Consider the following 6,000-nt stretch of genomic DNA (forward strand, 5'->3'; position numbering starts at 1 on the left):
AACTTTAGTTACGCCTACAAAATACCTCACAGCAACACCTAGAACAGTGTTTCGTTAAATACCTGGGAACAATAGCCAAGTCTGATTGACACATCAATGCAACCATCGTAGCACCTCACTCAGAGCAGGAGAGAAGGAGTAAGACATTAAGAAAAGTTTTGTGGAAGGATCTATTCTTAAAATGATTCTTAAAAGATAGGTTGAAATTAGCTGGAGTCAAAGAGGAGTACAGGAGTTCCAGGTTGACACGGGAATCCGCAGCTCTCAAGATTACTGGATTATAAACCACTTGAGGGGAGCAAGGCCATGGGGCTCTATCGTTCACCTCTGCTTAACCAACACCTGGTCATGAACAAGATAGATTATTCTTGTGAAAATATAAGTGGAGTTAAAAATAACTGTCATTCATCCTGGAGACTTCAAGAAACAGATGGCTTAGAGCCAGGCTTTCCAAAAAAGAATTTAGAGAAGAAAATAAATTTGGGAGGTATTCCAGAGGGCATCCAGTGAGGACTGTGCTGGACTGTGGTTCCACCTCCATGGCAGGTGCAAAGTCTGCTGCCCCTTGGCTGCAAACCCCTCCATAGCTTCCCACTTACATGCCTGTACTTCTGGGTGCCATCACTATGCACCTGTGGCTGCTACCGCTACTGCTTCTGCTAATGCTGTCATCAAAACTGATGGCTACCACGTGTGGTCCTGTGGTAGGTATTCTGTACGCTTACATAGATGTTTACAATAAGCACGTGAAAAGGTATTATCTTCATTTTACAAGTGTGAACTTTGAGGCTGTGTGCGAACATCTGTATTTGTGTGTATTTTTCTTTATGTCATTACGAATCATCAGAATTTTTCATTTCTCTTGCCATTAGAATCATACCTGTACTAGTAAGACAGAAACCTTATCAAGTGTGAGCCATCAAATTGAGTGACCTTTGTATAGTTTAACTCTGTCTTAGTTCTGTCTTAGGTGTTAGCACACCTGGGTTAAAGTTTTTACGTCTTCTGCCAAGACCTATGTAACGTTTCTGGATCTCACTGCCTACTTCTTTCGAAAAAGCACAGTAATGCTTTCTCTGTCTGTCTTACCAATGAATAGTATCGACATTTTAATAATATTTATTTTTCCAGTCTATGAGCTGGAAATATCTTTCCAATTTTGTGTGTGTCCTCTTCAATTTTTGTCATCAGTGTTTCATAGTTCTCTTTATATAAATCTCTCACTTATTTGGTTAAATTAATTCTAGGTATTTTATATTTTTTGCAGCCATTGTAAATAGGATTACCTTCTTTCTTTTTTCTTTTTTTTTTTGATTGCTCACTGTTGGCATGTATAAATGCTACTGATTTTTGTACGTTGATTTTGTATCCTAAAACTTTACTGAAGTTATCGGTTCTAACAGCTTTTTTGTGGAGTTTTTAGATTTGTCTAAATATCATATCATCTGTGAACCAATAGGTATATGAAAATATCCTCAACATCACTAATCATCAGAGAAATACAAATCAAAACCACAATGAGATATCATCTCGCCCCAGTTAAAATAGCTTTTATCAAAATGACAGAGAATAATGAATGCTGGCAAGAATGTAGAGAAAGGCGAACCCTTGTACTCTGCTGGTAGGAACATAAACTAGTACAGCCACTATGAAAAATAGTACGGAGGTACCTCCAAAAAATAAAAATAAAACTACCATATGATCCAGAAATCCCTCTACTGTTTGTCTATCCAAAAGAAGGCAAATCAATATGTCAAAGAGATATCTGCAGTCCTATGTTTATTGCAGCGCTATTCATAACACCCAAAATATAGAATAAACCTAGGTACCCAGTAATGGATGAATGGACAAGAAAATGTGGTATGTAGGCACACTAGGATATTATTCAGCCACAAAAGAATAAAATCCTATTTTTTGTAGCAACATGGACAGAACTGAAGTTCACTGTGTTAAGTGAAATAAGCCAAGCACAGAAAGACAAATATCACATGTTCTTACTTATAAGTGGGAGCTAAAAAACTGAATCTCATGAAGATAGAAAGCAAAGTGATTGCTAAAAGCCTGGAAGTAGGTTGGGGGAGGGATGCAGCATAAAAAGAGATTGATCAATGGGTAAAAAGAGACAGTTAGATGGAAGAAATAAGACCTAGTGTTTAATAGATAGATCAGTAGCTTGTTTATAGTTAACAGTAATCCACTGTAAATTTCAGAGTAGCTAGAAGAGAATAATGGAAATGTTACTAGCATAAGAAAAGATAAATATCTAAGGTAATGACTATCCCAAGTAATCTGATTAGATCCTTGCTCATTATATGAATGTATAAAAATATCACATGTACCCTGAAAATATGTACATTTATTATGTATCAATATTAACCAATGTTATGAGATGGTAGATCACAATCATATATTACCACCACCACTATTGCTGAGACTCCACTACCAACAGCACCAAAACAAAATTCACTGAACCTTTGTATAATATGAGCCATGCACTCTTCAAGATGCTTTATATCACACTCTGACCTTTGAGGGAAGCCTATTATCCCCATTTTATAGGTGAGGAAACTAAAGCCCAGAGCAATTAAATAAATTGCTCAAGGACACAGGGTTTTAAGTCTTGAGAAAGGATTTTAATGCCGGTAGGTCTACCTGCTGCTTCTTCTCTTCGGCCCATGGAAACCTCCCCCAGAAGACACAATTTTTCTTCTAGGTGAGCACCATGTACTAATGTACCAATGATATTTTCTAGACACATTTGCATCCTGTTTTAAAAAGAAAAATTCAGTTGAAAGTCCACAGAAGAAAAGTACAGTCATTTTGCACATTTTGGATGCCTGCATTTTAACCTTTGGCCACAAATAGATAAAACGGCTGCTTGAACTTACTGGTAGCAACTTAGACTGGTGATTCAGAGGACACATGGTAATATTTCTCAAGAAGATGAAAATTGGAACTTGCAAAAATTTATCAAGGAAATTCTTCAAAGACTCCGGGATCCTTTTTGTTATGTGATTTTCACAGTGACTGGTAAAAGAGGGGCCATTTATCTCTAATGCTCTCATTTTGAGAAGTACACTCTGATCTGTAAGATAGCAGATGTGACTTTTTAGTCTTTTTATCCAGGTATATTACACTGACACCCATGAATGCCAAAGGAACAAGTGAAAAAAAGTATATATCTATTAGAATGAAATCAAAGTTTTCTGAAAATGGAAATGGATCTATTTTAGGATTCTCCAGTGAAGGCAGTCACCTTATCAGGGTGCAGAGAAAGAGTTGGAGTTGGAAAAGTTGATGGTGAAACTTTTTAAAGATTTCACCAAGTTTGGCTAGAATTCTTATTCTCCAAAGATCGTCATTATTAGTACTCCAAATACATTCAGCTTTAACCAGGCAGTTTTTCTCCAATCAATTTCTTCGGTTTAAACTGTAGAAGGGGTCACATGGTAAAATCTCTCTGATTACTAAAAATGTGCATATGTTTTGGTCTAGTTCCTTCCTGGATTTTATCTTACTGACATACATATATGTGTGTTTGAGAATTTAGATACAAGATCACGCTTCATAATGGAAAAATTTTAGAAGCAACCTAAATCATTATCAATAGGGAACACTGTAGCTTCAACATATGTCAAGCAAAAATTGACAGAATTTTAATGAGAAGTTGACTAATTAACAAGTATATCTTCAAATTTTTAAATACTGCCCTTAATGAAAATTGAGCAGTCAAATTATTAAGGCTGTAAGTGATTTGAATAGCACATTAAAAGCCTGCTCTGATAAACATTTATAGAACATTACACTCAATGTTAGCGAACACACATTCTTTTCAAGAACAAATGGGACTTTTGCAAAAATTGACAATGTAACAAGCACAAAACAGAACTAACTAAATGCGAAAGAACCAGAGTCAATCAAATATTAATACTTAATACTTTCTCTAACCGCAATGCAATAAAATTGTCAGTCAATGAAAAAATCGAGAACTGAAAAACCCAACAAGGATTACTATCTGAAATAGATCAAGAACTCATATACTATGAAAATAAAATAGCTGAATGCACAAACGGACAAAGATTATAAACTAAAATAGCTGAATGCACAAACGGACAAAGATTATAAACATCTGATTCCCAGGGAAGGAACCAGAAATCTCTACACTTAAATTAAAGAAATTCTTGATTACACTAATAATGAGGGAAATGAAAATTCCAATAACAGTAAGATATCATGTTATAGATTGACCAACTTCAGTATATCTTATAAGGCCAGTGTTTGCAAAGATGTGGGAGGAAAGAAACACATTCATTATTGGTGATGTGTTGGTTGGTACAATTAGAAGGGCATGCCCTTTCTAGCCAGCAATACTACATAAACTTTTCACCCTACTGAACGGTTTGCCTTTTAAGATTTCCATGTAGAAGAATTCTTACCATGGCACTGTTGATAACAGAGAAAATAAGAAACAAACTAATTGTCCCACGGAAGGGGAATGCTATATTCATACAATGAAGCACTAAATAGCATTTTAAAATGAATATGATATTTACATGCATTGATGCATTCATGTATGCACACATGAAAAATCTAAAAACATAATATTGTCTGAATAAGGAAGCCACAAAAAGATAAGGAGAGTATGATAGCATTTCAGTAGAACTTAAACAACAAGAAGTATTTCTGATGGTTAATAGTGAGTGTCAACTTGATTGGATTGAAGGATGCAAAGTATTGTTCCTGGGTGTGTCTGTGAGGATGTTGCCAAACATTTGAGTCAATGGACTGGGAGAGGCAGACCCACCCTCAATGTGGTTGGGTACCCTATATCAGCGGCCAGTGCGGCAAGCATCAAAGCAGGCAGAGGAATGTGGAAGGACTAGACTGACTGAGTCTTCTCACCCTCATCTTTTTTTTTGTTAATTTTTTAATTTTTTTGAGATGGAGTCTTGCTCTCTTGCCCAGGCTGGAGTGCAGTGGTATGATCTCAGCTCACTGCAATCTCCGCCTCCTGGGTTCAAGCAATTCTCCTGCCTCAGTCTCCTGAGTAGCTGTAATTACAGGCACATGCCACAGTGCCTGGCTAATTGTGTGTGTGTGTGTGTGTGTGTGTGTTTTTTTAGTAGAGATGGTGTTTCACCATGTTCGTCAGGCTGGTCTTGAACTTCTGATCCACCTACCTTGACCTCCCAAAGAGCTGGAATTACAGGCATGAGCCACCGCACCTGGCCGGCCTTCATCTTTCTCCTATGCTGGATGCTTCCTGCCCTCGAACATCAGACTCCAAGTTCTTCAACGTCGAAATCTTGAACTTACACCAGTGGTTTGCCAGGAGCTCTCGAGCCTTCTGCCACAGACTGAATGCTACACTCTCGGCTTCCCTACTTTTAGGGTTTTGGGACTTGAACTGACTTCCTTGCTCCTCAGCTTGCAGAAGGCCTATTGTGGGACTTTGCCTTGTGATCGTGTGAGTCAATACTCCTTAATAAACTTTCTTTCATATATTCATCTATCCTATTAGTCCTATCCCTCTAGAGAACCCTAACTAATACAATATTCTTATTCAATAACAAGGTACTCTTATCCAAGAATGTATTTAGTAAGAGTAAGAAAAAATACAGGAAGTACTACAAATCAAGGTGAGGAAAATGCTAATGCCTGGATTGGAAATGAGGAGTAATGGTGAGAGTGAATTTTTTTGTATATACGAAATTTTCAATTTTTCCTCCCTTTCTCTCTCCTTCCCTCCTTCCCTTCCTTCTTTCTCTTCCTTTCTACATGAGTTCTTAAGCAAACGTGTCACAATTTTAAAACTTTTTTTGTTGATGGACACACAGATTTTGTTTATATTCTTTACTTTTTTTCACAGGAACAGTTATTTTAATATACAATAATACACAATTAAATGACATCTTTGAGAATACAGGATTCAAAATAACATTAAAACATAGATGTAATATTTACTTATGTGCCAAATATCCTTGGCAAGAAATACTTTAA

The sequence above is a fragment of the Macaca mulatta genome, chromosome 5 (genome assembly GCF_049350105.2).
Source record: "Macaca mulatta isolate MMU2019108-1 chromosome 5, T2T-MMU8v2.0, whole genome shotgun sequence".
In the NCBI taxonomy this organism is placed as follows: Eukaryota; Metazoa; Chordata; class Mammalia; order Primates; family Cercopithecidae; genus Macaca; species Macaca mulatta.